The 16,377-nt window shown below is 37.8% G+C and overlaps 1 pseudogene; it reads right to left on the bottom strand.

Annotated features, from left to right (window-relative positions):
* Positions 1–4,830: 4,830 nt before the first annotated feature.
* The window catches only part of LOC129038988 (interferon-stimulated 20 kDa exonuclease-like 2), a 30,876-nt pseudogene continuing 19,329 nt past the window's right edge, over positions 4,831–16,377 (bottom strand).

Here is a 16,377-nt window from a genome sequence, read left to right as displayed (position 1 = left end):
GAGAAAGAAAAGAGACATTCAGACAGGTCAGCATTCCCTAGATCCTGGCAACAGAGTGTACGTGTGGTTTAAAATTTTTTTTTTCATATCTCTAGCAGTACTTAAATAAATACAAGTCTATTTAGTTAGAGTGCTCTAGTTAATTGCCCTAAGAAAATTCAATAAAAAAGGAGACCCATATTGATAGAGATACATACAGGAATTTGGTTATATTAATGGATTTTAAATGTGGCCAGTTTTAGGGATGGTTTAATACTGTAGCCTTTTTGTGGTCCAAAGAAAGAATAATGTTGCACCCCTCGTACCCCACTCCAAAGTGTGTACGTGTGGAACTGAAAGAGAAAAAAAGCTTTTATGATTCTTTTCTTTCATTAATAGGGCATTAGCCACACTATGTTTTTGGAAAGCAGCACTTTGGAAATGCAAATGGATGAGAATTTCAACTCTGTTTTTTTTTGAGAGAGTCGTGTAATTTCACTATTATTAAGGGCTAGTGCTTTGAACTTTGGTTGTTCTCTCTATATTAATTATGAACCTACCTGTAAGTTATCACATTGATTCCTATGTGTGTTTTCTGTTTTACCTTCTAAAGTTCTAGGAAATGCCACTCCAGTAGTGTTTCTCAAAGCACATTCCATGACCCCAAATAGATGCTTCATGGAAAATAAAGTGGGTCTGTGATTAAGTAACATTGAAACATTGGATTAAACAAAGATTAACAGGTATCTTTATTGCAAAATTTCTCAAAACATTATGTTTATTTGCATTTTAAATCTCTAAGAGTAGGGAATTGTGAGCAGTCTTTTCTATATATTTTGATTGAAACAGCCTGCCCTCCACCTCCCTTGCAGAATTTCTTGAGGAATCATTGTCTGCAAGTCACTTCTTTAGAAAATGTTGCTTTATTCCAGGGGTGGTGGTTCATGCCTGCAATCCCAGCACTTTGGGGGGCTGAGGTGGGCGAATCACCTGAGGTCAGGAGTTCGAGACCAGCCTGGCCAACATGGTGAAACCTTGTCTCTACTAAAAATAGAAAACTATTTTTCTATTTAGCTACTTAGGAGGTTGAGGCAGGGGAATCACTGGAACCTGGGAGACAGAGGTTGCAGTGAGCTGAGATCATGCCACTGCACTCCAGCCTGGGCAACAGAGCGACTCTGTCTCCAAAAAAAGAAAAAAAAAAAAGAAAATATTGCCTTTAAAACAAAAGTCAGGTGTGATGGGTCCTGCCTATAATCTCAGCACTTTGGGGCCAAGGTGGAAGGATCTCTTGAAGCCAGGAGTTTGAGCCCAACCCAAGTAACATAGTTAGACCTTGTCTCTATTAAAAAAAAAAAAAAATAGCCAGGCGTGGTGGTGTGCACCTGTAGTCCCAGTTACTTGGGAGGCTGAGGTGGGAGGATCACTCAGGCCCAGAAGTTCTACGCTGCAAGGCTGCAGTGAGCTGTGATGGTACCGCTGCACTCCAGCCTGGGTAACAGAGTGAGACCCTGTCTCAAAAGAAGAAAAAAAATAGAAACAACAACAACAACAAAACAAAAGTCAACTCAATAATTTCAATTTTGGGTGCTCTGTTTAATTTGTAAAACAGTTGCTTGTTTTCTGAGCTTTTGAAAAGTAATTATCAATGACCTTTATTCACATTGTATTATAGAATTTAGATATTGCTATTCCAAAAGCTATTGCTTTCTATGTCCTGGAATTATCACAAGCTTCCTCCAGATGGAGGTGATCCCTTGGTTATTTCTTCATGACCGATGATATTGGAAAAGAAAAGAAAGTATCACATTTTTTCTACCCAGTGATTTTTTTTCCCCTACAATTAAGAATATTTATTGAAATGTTCGCTTATCAAAGCTTATATTTATACAATATTATGCAAGTAGATAATACATAGATTGTGATATAACAAAGACCGACAACTAAAAAAGAAATATTTTTCATTAAAACGTAACAAACTCTACTTAAACTCAATCAAATTTTGATTCTTGGGCTTGGAGGGTTCTATCAGTTGTTTTCTCTGTACTTTTCAAGATCAATGCATATTTGATGATTCAATGATTGATTAGATGGAATAATGACTTTATGAGAAGTCTAGCCTGCATTTGTCTTTCCTGACTGAAAAGGGTCCAAATAGATGAGAAAAGAGGTATACAAATCATGAGAGTACTAGAAACACATAACAGAAACTTATAAACAAATTTGAAAGCCTGGATACATGGTCACTTAAAAAATAAATATATACATTATTACCTGAACTAACTCAAGAAGAAATTTTTAAATCTCTGAATGAAGCAATTAAAAGTGAAGAAATTAATTTCCTAGTCAAGAATCTCCCCCATAAAAAAAAGAGTCCTGGTTCAGAATGTTTTATAAGTGAATTTTGCTGCAATTTTACTAAGTAGATATTTCCTGTTTTAGAAAAGGGAAAAATATGAAGAGATAGATAGCTTATTTTATTAGCTTAGTATAAACTTAGTGACATAATTTATTATAATACATGAAAATAAGATAGTCTAATTTTATATATGAATATACATGTAAAAAATCATAAATTATTAGCAAAATGCAAATGTTTAAAATAAATGAATAAATAAGAAGTAAAATGGGACTTATCCTAGGAATAGAAGGCTTGCTCACATTCACAAAAATTTATAAATCTAATCCACCACATTTACAGAATAAAGAAAAGCATAATCAATTCCTACAGTTGTAGAATAAGCAGCAATCAATACAATTCAGCATGTATTTATGATAAAATCTTTTGCAAATTAGGACTAGAAGGAGATGTTCAGGAAACTATGGTGTGATATTTAATGGAAGAAACTTCAGAAGCATTCCTAGTAAATCTAGCAGCATGATAAGTATTTCTGCCCTAATATTGTGCTAGAGCCAATCTGCCAATAAATCTACATAAATACTTTTGTCTGAGAATAAACAGAGCAGCTAGAGAGCACTTAGCTAGACCTAAGCCTGCATGGGACCATAGCCATTTCAAACACCGAGTTCAATCTATTTGATTTTCCATAACAAAAAATAAAATGAAATAACACAAAAATTAGAATAAAATATAGTAAAATATCATAACCACAGGATAGGGAAGGATCTCTTAAACCAGACACCTTCAGAACTTATAAAGAAAGAAAAAATTGTATAAAATATTTGTGTTCTAAATATACATTAAATACTTTAATATACATTAAAATTCCAAATGTTCAAAAATATATTAATTCTTTAATATAAACTACATTAATAGGTAATATTTAATTTATAATATTTACAAATAAATGTAACATCATTTATAAAATTCAATTTTTGTAAATGGATACATTTATAAAATTTAAAAAAGTCCTAGATATGCATTAAAGTCTTAAACATTCAAAATGTTAGAATAAAATATATTTGGTATATGTATGGCCACAGGGTGGAAAGGATTTCTTAAGTCAGATAGAGCAAGAAGTTATAAAGAAAGACAAACTTTGATGTTTTATAAAGTTTAAAACCTTTTGCTAAAAAAAAAAGACATTCAGTTAAAAGATGAACTACAGAAGACATTTGCAATATACAACACATATCAATAATCACTAGACACAAAAATATTACTATATGTTACAAATCTTAAAGAGCTCAATAGAAAAATGAACCCTGTGTTAGTTTGCTGAGGATAACTGCTTCCAGCTCCATCCATGTTTCTGCAAAGGACATGATCTCATTCCTTTTTATGGCTGCATAGTATTCCACGATGTATAAGTACCACATTTTCTTTACCCAGCCTATCACTGATGGGCATTCGGGTTGATAAAATGTCTTTGCTATTGTGAACAGTGCTGCAATGAACATAGATGTGCATGTATCTTTATAATAGAATGATTTATATTCCTTTGGGTATATACCCAGTAATGGGATTGTTGGATCAAATGATATTTCTGTTTGTAGATCTTTAAGGAATTGCCACACCATCTTCCAAAATAGTTGAACTGATTTACATTCCCACCAACAATGTAAAAGCATTTCCTTTTCTCTGCATCCTCACCAGCATCTGTTGTTTCTTGACGTTTTAATAATTGCCATTCTGACTTGTATGAGATGGCATCTCATTGTGGTTTTGGTTTGCATTTCTCTAATGATCAGTGATGTTAAGCTTTTTCTCAGATGTTTGTTGGCCACATGAATGTCTTCTTTTGAGAAGTGTTTGTTCATATCCTTTGACCAATTTTTAGTGTTTTTTTTTCCTGTTAATTTGCTTAAGTTCCTTGTAGACTCTGGATATTAGACCTTTGTCAGATGGATAGATTGCAAGAATTTTCTCCCATTCTGGAGGTTATCTGTTCACTCTGATGATAGTTTATTTTGCTGTGCAGAAGCTCTTTAGTTTAATTCGATCCCATTTGTAAGTTTTCTTTTTGTTGCAATTACTTTAGCTGTTAAATATTCAAGACCAAAAGGCATAAAAAGAGACATATGTCTACCCAAGTGATAAGGCAATTTGGGAAACTACATTTCGTAGCATGCTCTGCCCCTTGAAAGTTAAAAATCTTGACTGGCACAGAGCACCCTGGGGCACCTGTGGCTAGTACCATTTACAAGTAAATAGTATAGGGCTGTGTTCTGACGTGAAGGCTTCCCGTTTCCATGGGACACTTAACCAGACACAGGACACAACACCAGAGGTGAAATTTCACTGGATATTAACTCTGGGGTAGAGCTTCTCTCTCCCCACAATTCTAGCTTCCAAAGATGTGGAGTTGGTGGAGCTGTCCATTGGTCTGCTGCCCTGTTTCTCCTGGGCTCTGCCTCTGCTTCCCCACATCACCAGCGTCCCCACTGCTGCTAGTCTTTAGGGGGATTCTGGACTTCAACCAACTTGTACAGCTCCATGGTGGCCTGGGCATCTTCCACAGAGGAATATCCGCTCTTCCTAATCTGGATATCCCAGTTTAGCAGCTTTTTGGAGAGATGCTTCAGAGACATGGTGGCATTCTCTGGGTGGTCAGGTGGGGGGATATAGGATCCTTCCAGTTGAGGAAGTGGGGATATGGGTGGTGTCACGGGTGAGGGACTTGGGGTGAAAGTACTGAAGGGCTTTGAAGTCATTGTGGATGGCATGCCCCACCACTATCTTCCCTGTGAGTGTCTTCAAGATCTGGCCTCGAGCAATCTTGAAGGGTGTGGCATTCACCATGTGCTGCTTCTGGATACCACTCCATCTGGTCCAGTAGTCCACAGTGTGGTGGGGGAAGGATGTACTCGTCATAAAGCACATCTCCGTTGTAGTTGACAGTGCTACATTGAGCCAAGAAACTAACATGCCCCTTGGGTCCTGTGCCCACCATCTCAGAGTCAATTGCCACCATCATCTTCCTTGGCAACTTCTGGGATGCTCTGGAGCATTTATTCTCAGAATGAGCTTGGGTGGAGTTCTGTGGTACATTCTTCTGAGGATGGTTCTTCTTAGAGGATTTCTTCTGGGAGCCCTTCTTCTGGGAGTGGGTTGGGTGGCTATTAATCTTTGGAAGGGCACTCCAGATCTCCCCCAACAAATCTAGTTTAGCAGCAACAGAATCAGCCTTCTTCAAACAGGCAGGAATCAGTCAAAACACTGCAGCTTTCTTGTCCAGGGACTGTCCTGACCCGTTGCTGGAGGCAGTGGTCTTCTTCTTTTTTAGGAAGGGAGGGGTCTTCCAAGTGCCATCCACCCTAGGAGTTTCCCCCTTTTTTGGAGGTTCAGAGTGCAACTTAGGTAACTTGCAAGGGGGCTGTTTCTTTTTACTCAGAAAGCCCTTCTGTTCCAGGAGCCTCCACTTCTTGACAAAATTTCAGTGCTAGGCATTTCCTTCTAAAGTTTTTTTGGGAGGAGGTTCCCCCAAATGCAGATTGAGCAGTAAAGTAGACCTAAGGACAGTGGGAGGTGGAAGAGGAGTTGGGAAATGATGGATGAAAGGAGGATGTGGGACTCATTCCCTGCTGAATCCTACTGTTCAACATGTGAAGGTCTGTAGTACACCCTCCCAAAAGGGCCCAGCTAAGACTGGAAGTGTCCAGAGCTGGATGCGGAAATCGATGCAGTGCTGACAGATATTTTATTCTTTTTGTAGTAGCTGTGAATGGGAGTTCATTCATGATTTGGCTCTCTGCTTGCCTGTTGTTGGTGCATACGAATGCTAGTGATTTCTGCACGTTGATTTTGTATCCTGAGACTTTGCTGAAGTTGCTTATCAGTTTAAGAAGCTTTTGGGCTGAGACGGTGAGGTTTTCTAGATTTAGGATCATGTCATCTGCAAACAAAGATAATTTCACTTCCTCTCTTCCTATTTGAATACCCTTTACTTATTTGTCTTGCCTGATTGCCCTGGCCAGAACTTCCAATACTATGTTAAATAGGAGTGGTGAGAGAGGGCATCCTTATCTTGTGTTGGTTTTCAAGGGGGATCCTTTCAGATTTTCCCCATTCAGTATGATATTGGTTGTGGGTTTGTCATACATGGCTCTTATTTTGAGGTATGTTTCTTCAATACCTAGTTTACTGAGAGTTTTTAACATGAAGGGATGTTGAATTTTATCAAAGGCCTTTTCTGCATCTTAAAATACATTATTAACTGAAGAAATTAAGTACCTTTTAAAGATTTTTTAAGATTTGGAAACATGCAAAAAACAAGGTCAGAAGGAGCCAAGTCAGAACTGTAAGGTTAATGCCTAGTGATTTCCCAAATTGCAAATTTTGCAAAATTGTCCTTGTTTGATGAGGAATTGGCAGGAGCATTGTTGTGGTGGAGGAGGACTCTCTGGTGAAGCTCTCCCAGGACTTTTTTCTGCTAAAGCTTTGGCTAACTTTCTCAAAAACACTCTCATAATAAGGTTTTATTGTTCTTTGGCCCTCCAGAAAATCAACAAGCAAAATTCCCTAAGTATCCCAAAAAACTGTTGCCATGACATTTGCTCTTGACTGGGCCAATTCCATCTCTTGGTAGCCATTGCTTGGATTGTGCTTTGTATTCAGGCGTGTAGTGGTAAAGCCATATTTCATCTTCTGTTATAATTCTTCAAAAAAATAATACTTCAGGATCTTTATCCCACTTGTTTAAAATTTCTGTCTAAATCTGTGCTCTTATCTGCAGCTGAAATGGGTGCAATGTTTTTGCCAACTGTAATTTTTGCTCAACTTTAATTTTTCAATTAAAATTGTGCACACTGAACCAGCTGAAATGTCCGTGATGTTGACTATTGTTTCTGCTGTTAAATGTTGGCCTTCTTCAATTAGGGCACAAGCAAGATACATTTTCCCTTGCAAATTGACGTGGATGGTCTGCCGCTATGAGCTTCAACGTTTTCGTGTCTCTTAAAATGAGCTATTTATTTGTAAACTGCTGATTTCTTTGGGGCATTATTCCCAGAAACATTTTCTAAAGCATCAATATTTTACCATTCTTGTCTTTTTTCTTTTTTTTAGACGGAGTCTGGCTCTGTTGCCCAGGCTGGAGTGCAGTGGCATGATCTCAGCTCACTGCAACCTCCGCCTCCCGGGTTCAAGAGATTCTCCTGCCTCAGCCTCCCAAACAGCTGGGACTACAGGCAAGCACCACCACACCCAGCTAATGATGTCACCATTCTTCTACCCATGCTTTATCATAAGTTTGACGTGTGTTCTTACTTCAATTTTAGCGGAATTCATGTTGCTCTGCTAGGGGCTCTTTTCAAACCGATATCTTATCCTTCTTAGTGCCACAAATTAGATGCTGTTTAGACATATTATAACAAGTTAATATGAGTTTATTTTGGTGCAAAAAATTTGAAACCTATGCATAGACTTTTCATAGTACGCATTTTTCATGAACTTTTTGAAGACCCCTGTACACCATGTTCTGACAATTCCAGTTGTGGATATATGTCTTGGAGAATTCTAGGGTATGTAATTGTGCAAATGATAGTATTATTTGTAAGAGAGAGAAAAAAACTCAAATGCTCTCATGGAGAAAAATTGATAAACCAGTTATTTATTCAGGATATAATACATTGGTTAAATTGAATGGACTATATTGAATATATATGGATAGATTTCAAAACATTTAAGTTAAAGTAAAAACAAAAAGCAAATTGTAGAAAGTTGCATAGAGTTTAATAACATTTCTGTAAACTGAAAAATCTCTATAATTCTGTATGTATGCACTTAAATGTTATCTTTAAATATACATTGATTACAAATACCTTAAAATATATATTGCATACTCAGCTAATATAGGAAAGCGATTAATGCTGCGGATAGAAAGATTAGATTGGGGAGGGGTTCAGAGAAGTGTGAAATTTTATCTGTAGATTTTAGATCTTTCACAAAAATGAAAATCCGAATCAAACATGATAGAATGTTGATATTAATTCTGGGTGGTGGGTATATAGTTATTATATTAGCTTTGATAATATTCCAGGAAAAAGTTTCAAAAATTTACAAAGAAGAGGCATTCATGTATCAACACAATTACACAGCTGGTTGACCCTTTTTTAAAAAATTGCCCTTTCCACTGTTCTTCAGTACATGTTGGCATATAGGTCTTTTAAAATGAGGCCTGCAGTTATTACTAATTTAGAATCAATGATTAAATTTATATATTCAACACTCCTCTAGTCACTTCCAACAAGAATGGTTCCAGTTATCTTCCAAATGCCATCGATTTCTCAAGTCTGCGTTTATCTCTGCATGCTTTTTCTTATAATCGGTATTATTAGAACATAGTTTTAGAAATGTATTTCAGAAGGGAATTAGATTTTGAAGCAGAAATGCAAAAGTTTTTAAATAGAAGTACATATCAAAGAAACTGTAAAAACCTTGCTTTGAGTTACTCAAAACAAAGTTGGAAAATATTGCTTGGATGTTGTGAAAAGAAAAAGGATTTATATTGATTGTTCAGTATGGTTGCTCAAATTTCCTGTGAAGGCCAAAGAATGACATATCACAACACTCAGAAATTTAACATGTATGAGGCGGCTTGAGAGTGTACAGCTTTGAAGTGAAATGGATCAGGGTTTTTTTTTTTTTTTTTTTTCTGGGCTGTAATTTATAAAATTCCACAGTATGAATAATTCTGCCTTTCTCACTCCAAAGAATGCACCTGCACGGCAAGCAGAGTTTCAGAAGAAAAGGGGTTATTCCTGCATCAAAAACTAGAACTCCTCTATTCTTGAATAAATAAATGATGTTACTTCTTTTTGTCAGTTTTATTCAGTGAGTTTCTGAAGCTTGGTTTCTATTTCTTTCTCATTTATGTCAACAGTTTTTATAGATTATCTGGTATGTGCAAAGCACTGTGCATTGATTTGGAGGTGAAACTCTTATTTTCTGCATTTCAGAAATAAAAGTGGTTAGTAATTGTTAAAAAAAAGATTAGTTTTGGGGATATTGGTAAAGGACAGACAGTGGTAAACCAAGGGACTTTAAAGTCTTGGATCTTTTATAGCAAATATACTTTTTAATCTAACAATATTAATAAAACGATCCCTCCCACAAAAGATGGTAGCAAAAAGGTAACATTTCCTTTCTTAATATCTGTTTTATAGGAATCTTCTCCAAATTTCCTTGTGTTGGCTAGCCATAGAATTATATGGGAAGAAAGTCTACAGAGTCCTATCAAATTTCTAATTGTAATTCTGGGACTCTTAATATAATTTACTATTTCATTCTCTTGAAATGCTTTATAAGTGAACCTGTCCACCTTGCTACAAGGAACACAGGGAATAATGGTGCACTGAGGAATGTTGCCCAGGAAAGCACTGTAGATTTGACCTTACTGTTTTTTTTTTTTTTTTTTTAAGTGAACACTTAGCCTTTTCCAATATTTTGTAACAGTAAAGCCCTAAGTTTTGTATTAGGAAAGGATCTTCAGGTCTGTACCACCTGGGGTTCCATCTTTTCACTCCCTATTCTGATGAGAGACTGCAGCTTGACTTACTGTGCTAGGCTAAACAAAAGGTATTTCTCCCATCACCAACTATAGAAAACTGAGCCACATAAAAAAATCCACCCAAATGAAAGCAGCAATAAGCATTTGAGATTTCTACTATAATAAGCCAACAGCTATTTACATTCTTCCACATCCAAATCTAGGCCAGCAGTCCATTTGTATCTGGAATCCTTTTACCAAGAGTTGAAAAGCCTCCTGAAGGGAGCGGGCACACACCCCAGGCTTCATTCTTGCTTTGGAGCCTTTGTGGACTTCATTCAAACCGATAGTGCATTTTGGAAATATATCTTTATGGTTTAATTTTCCTGAGGTTTTATTGATAAAGATAAATTATTTTAAGAGCTATATTAGTGTAGCTGATTTTCTTTCCAAGAAGTACTTCAAAAACCATGATGCAGGAGAAAAGGGGAGAAATGTCTGCAGAGTCTCTGTTAACTTTATAGTAGAAAGTGTTCTCTGACCATTGTAGACCCAGAGACACCCATCTTGAGGCCATTTGGAGCCTTGAGAAGCACTGTGTTTGTAAGTCATAGAATAAGAAGAGCATCTGGAGTGCGTTGAATAGGTTCCTCCCAAAATTCATGTGCACATGGAAGTTCAGAATGTGACATTACTTGGACATAGGGTTTTTGCAGATGTAATCAGTTAAGGATCTTGAGTTGAACTCATCCTGGATTTAGGGTGATCTTGTAAAACCACTGGTGTCCTTGTAAGAAGAAGGGAGGACACAGAGACACAGAAGAAGGTGATGGAAAGATTGAGATAGGGATTGGAGTGGTGTGTCTACAAGCAAAGGAATGTCAAAGATTGCTGGAAACCACCAGAAGCTAGGAGAGAGGCCTAGGACAATTTTTTCCTTCAGAGCCTTCAGAAGGAATTGACCTTGCTAATGCCTTGGTTTTAGATTTCTGGTCTTCTGAACTTAAAAGTCATTAATTTTTATTGCTCAAAGCTACCAAGTTTATAATATTTTGTTATAGCATCCATAGAAAGCAAATGCAGCATCCCACACCCACACCTGCTCTTATAAGGAAACTCTTACTCCTCTATTCCCATATTGCTATAATATTTAAGTCTTCTGGGATATGTTAGCCCATAGTAACCAAAACAGCATGGTACTGGTATAAAAGTAGACACACAGACCAATGGAACAGAAAAGTGAACCCACAAGTAAAGCCAAATACTGACAACCAACTAATCTTCCACAAAGCAGACAAAAACATATCCTGGTGAAAAGATTCCCTATTTAATAAATAGTACTGGGAAAATTGGACAGCCACATGCAGAAAAATGAAACTGGATCCCTATCTCTCACCACATAGAAAAATTAACTCAAGATAGGTTAAAGACTTAAATCTAAGATGGGAAACCGTAACAATTCTAGAAGAAAACCCTAAGAAAAACCTATTCTGGACATTGGCCAATGCAAAGAATTTATGACTAAGACCCCCCAAAATAAATGCAATAAAAACAAAAATAAATAAATGGAATCTAATTAAACTAAAAAGTTTCTGGACAGCAAAAGAAACTGTCAACAGAGTAAACACACAACCTACAGAATGGGAGGAAATATTTGCAAAGTATGCATCTGACAAAGGACTAATATCCAAAATCTACAAGAAGCTCAAACAAATCAGCATGAAAACAACAAATAATCCCATTTAAAAGTGGGAAATGACATGAACATACATTTCTCAAAGGAAGATATACAAATGGCCAAGAAACATGAAAAAATGCTCAGTATCACTAATCATCAGGGAAATGCAGATTAAAACCACAATGAGATGTCACCAATGAGATGTCACCTTACCCCAGCCAGATGGCCATTATCAAAAAGTCAGAAAACAATAGACATTGGCACAGATGTGGTGAAAAGGGAATGCTATGCACTGCTGGTGGGAATTTAAATTAGCACAACCTCTATGGAAAACAGTGTGGAGATTTCTCAAAGAACTAAAAGTAGATCTACTAGCCAATCCAGCAATTCCACTACTGGGTATCTACCCAAGGGAAAAAAGTCATTATATAAAAAATACACCTACACACATATGTTTATTGCAGTACCATTCACAATTGCAAAGATATGGAATCAACCTAAGGGCCCATTAACCAATGAGTGGATAAAGAAAATGTGGTATATATACACATGGAATACTACTCAGGCACAAAAATGAATGAAATAATGTATTTTGCAGCAAGTTGGATGGAACTGGAGGCCATTATTCTAAGTGAAGTAACTCAGGAACAGAAAACCAAATACCACATATTCTCACTAATAAGTAGGAGCTAAGCTATGGTTATGCAGAGGCATACAGAGTAGTACAGAGAACATTGGAGACTCAGAAGTAGGGAAGGTGGGAGAGAGGTGATGGATAAAAAGACTATTGTGTGCAATGTACACTATCTAGGTGATGGGGACACTAACATCCCAGAGTTCAGTGATACAATTCATTCTTTGTAACAACAACAACAACAAAAAACCAGTTGCATCCCTAAAGCTATTGAAATAAAAAGTAAGTAACTGCAGATGTGGTGAAAACAGGAAGAAAACCAGAATTAAAAGTGGAGCCTGAAGATGTGATTAAATTGCTGAAATCTCATGATAAAACTTTAACGGATAAGGAGTTGCTTCTTATGAATGAGCAAAGAAAGTGGTTTGTTGAGCTGGAATCTCCTCCTGGTGAAGATGCTGTGAACGTTGTTGAAATGACAACATAGTATTTAGAATATTGCGTAACCTTAGTTGATAAAGCAGTGGCAGGGTTCCAGAGGATTGTCGGAAGTTTGAAAGAAACTCTAGTGTGGGTAAAGTGCTATGAAACAGCATTGCATGCTACAGAGGAATATCGCAAGGAAGAGTCAATCAATGCAGTAAACTTCATTGTGGTCTTAAGAAATTGCCACAGCCATCTCAACCTTTACCAACCACCACTCTGATCAGTCAGCAGCCATCAACATGGTTGCAAGACCCTGTACTGGCAAAAAGTGTGAGTTGCTAAAGGCTCAGATGATTGTTAGCATTTTTTTTCTTTTTTTCTTTTTTTTTGAGATGGAGTCTTGCTCTGTCGCCCCGGCTGGAGTGCAGTGGCGAGATCTCGGCTCACTGCAAGCTCTGCCTCCCGGGTTCATGCCATTCTCCTGCCTCAGCCTCCCGAGTAGCTGGGACTACAGGCGCCCGCCACCAAGCCCGGCTAATTTTTTTATATATTTTTAGTAGAGATGGGGTTTCACCGTGTTAGCCAGATGGTCTCGATCTCCTGACCTCGTGATCTGCCTGCCTCGGCCTCCCAAAATGCTGGGATTACAGGCGTGAGCCACCGTGCCCAGCTGATTGTTAGCATTTTTAATCAATATTTTTAATTAAAAAATTAACAATTATTTTTGGTGTGGTATCACCATTGTCAATTAGCCATTCAAGCAACAAATAACTATTATCTTCTGTGTGCCAGGTGTTGCTCCACCTGTGGAAGCTACAATAGTGGGTAAAGGTAAAGTTTCTGTTTGCAATGAATTTTTCTAGAAGAGGAGTGTGGTAGGAAGAATAGCGGTTCCCTCAGAGACATCCATTCATTAATCTCCAGAACCTGTGAATATGTTAGTTTACATGGCAAGGAGGGCAGTATGATTGCAGGTGAAATTAAGGTTGCTAATTGGCTTACCTTAAATTAGGTAAATTAGCCTGGATTATCCAGGTGGGCCCAGTTGTAGCCACAAAAAAATCTTAAAAGTAGAACAGGGAGGCAGAAGAACAGAATTAGTTAGACAATGATATGACTACAGGAAAAAGTACAGAAAGATGTGTGATGCCATTTTTGAGGATGGAGGGAAGGGGTCATGAGCCCCGGAATGTGGATGGCCTCTAGAAGCTGGAAAAGGTAAGGACACAGATTCTCCCCCTTCTCAGAAGGAATGGTTTTCTGATGACTTGGTTTTAGCCTATTGAATCCATTTTGTATTTTTGACCTCCAAAACTGTAAGATAAAATAATTGTGTTGTTTAAGCTGCTAAACTTGCAGTATTTTGTTATAGTAGCAACAGAAAACAGTTATAGGGAAGGAAGAAAATAAACGTATAAACAGATGAATAGGTAATAAAAAAGATAGGATTACTTTAGCTTTAATAAGATCTTTGATAAGAAGATAAAATAAACAACAGTATGTTAGAATTTCTTCTCAGGTATTCCTTCATTCCTTCCTTCCCTCCTCTAGGGGAAGTGCAATTCCTGTGTGTTTCCATTGCATCCTGTAATCCTCTGTCATTGTGCTCACTGTGCTATTTGTTTCGGTCTCTCAGTAGCCTGTGAGTTCCTGAAGAAAGACAATTTTTTACATCTAGATCTTCCTGGCATTGCTCTGCTCATCTTTAGCACCTGATTGTTGAATGAATGAGTCATAAGACAGTTTCTCAATGAATCCAAGTGTATGCTCAAGGAAGGAGTATGTCAAGCACTTTCTGGGCAATGTTTATTTCCTTTTTCTGTGTCTTTGTTGGGAAAGAGGACTTAGGATGATGAATAAATAGGTGAAGCAGGTGAGGCACAGCATTCTAGCATTTAAAGGAAAGGACCAGTATCTCCATCTAGTTATTTGGGCTCCAGCACAGTTATTTGTATGCATTTTGCTCCCAAACTTATACACTAATATACTACACTAGTATTCGCTCTTGTTTCCCAGGTGCCTAGTAGAGTACCATACGTTTGTTTGAATGATGTTGAGTTCAACTCCTTTATTACGCAGATAAGGAAACAGGCTTCCTGAGGTTAGATGACTTGCACAAAATTTCACAAGAAATCAACGGCAGGGCCAGTATCAGGACTCAGATATCTTGAATCCAGACTACCTTTTTTTTTTTTTTTTTTTTGAGACGGAGTCTCACTCTGTCACCCAGGCTGGAGTGCAATGGTGCGATCTTGGCTCACTGCAACCTCCGCCTCCCTGGTTCAAGCGATTTTCCTGCCTCAGCCTCCTGAGTAGCTGGGATTACAGGCGCACATCACCACGCCCAGCTAATTTTTGTATTTTTAGTAGAGACAGAGTTTCATGATGTTGGTCAGGCTGGCAGACTACAATTTTTGTTTCTTGGATACTAAATAATAACTTAGAAATAAATCCTGAAACCTGTCAGAATCATTATTTATAGTTGTCCCCTGAGTGTTCCTGAGAGGTTAACAAGGTTTAATAATTTGAGCATCATCAAAGTGTGTCCCAGACTGCTCAGCTGTTTGTATATCATAAAGCACTGACCTCATGCACTTACCTGGGAAGGCTAGTTATGAACTGATGCTTGTCTCAGCATCAGTGACCTCTGTGATAATTTTTCTTAAGTTTTAAAAATAGCCTCTCCCACAGTGAATTCCTAACTAGCTTCTTAATTTACTGAAATTAAATGGAAGTCCTAACAACTGTGAGGAAGGTAACAGCAGGTTGTCAAATGCTCCCACTGCACCTGGCTAAGTGTCAAGGATTGACAGAGAAATGGAGCAGGTGTAACTAATAATTGAAGCTAGTCTCACTGCAGCAACTTCTATTTTCTCCAGCAGATATGGAAGCTTTGATTTCTGTTCCTGAATGGACACGGATGTACTTTCTTAATTTTCAGTTCACTAAGAAATCTACATAGAAGTAGACAAGTGGAATATTAAAGATGATCCAACCCAATCCTTTCATACAGATGAAGAAGGTGAGGCCCAAAGAATTTAAGCAACTTTTCTAGGGGAAAGTAATTAGTAAAATAGTGACAGGGTTAGGCTTTGCGTTCCCACCCAAGTCTCACCTTGAATTGTAAACCCCAAGTCCCTGTTATCCCCATGCCAAGGGAGAGACCAGGTGGAGGTAATTGAATCATGGGGGCAGTTCCCTCATGCTGTTCTCGTGATAGTGAGTTCTCACGAGATCCGATGGTTTCATAAGGGGCTTTTCCCGCTGTGCTCAGCCCTGCTTCTTCCTGCCGCCTTGTGGGGGAGGTGTCTTGCTTCCTCTTCACCTTCCGCCATGATTGTAAGTTTCCTGAGGCCTCCGCAGTCATGCTGAACTGTGAGTCAATTAAACGTCTTTCCTTTATAGACTACCCAGTCTGGGGCAGTTCTTTATAGCAGTATGAAAACAGACTAATACAAAGAGAAAGCTGTGTTTAGAACTTACAGCAGAGAAACCACTGGACTTAGAGTGGTTTCTCTGCTCTATTTCTTTGTCCTATGAATATCATTCTTTTCTTTCTCCTTTCGCGCTTTTACCTCATTGCTCATCCCATCCAATAGAAGAGCTAAGAACTGCATTGAAATTGGGTTGTTTGATTTAGAAAGAAATCACCCATTTAAGTGAACTATAGGAGCTGTCAAGGTGTCTCCAAAAACCTCATGTTTGAAGGCTGGGATGGGAAAAAAAAAAAGCCGTTTGAATTCAGCAGATTCGATAGATTCTACCAATGT

This window comes from Pongo pygmaeus, chromosome 5 (assembly GCF_028885625.2).
Source record: "Pongo pygmaeus isolate AG05252 chromosome 5, NHGRI_mPonPyg2-v2.0_pri, whole genome shotgun sequence".
NCBI classification, from domain to species: Eukaryota; Metazoa; Chordata; class Mammalia; order Primates; family Hominidae; genus Pongo; species Pongo pygmaeus.
Note: the sequence above shows the minus strand (reverse complement) of the source record. Positions and strands in the feature narration are given on the sequence as shown.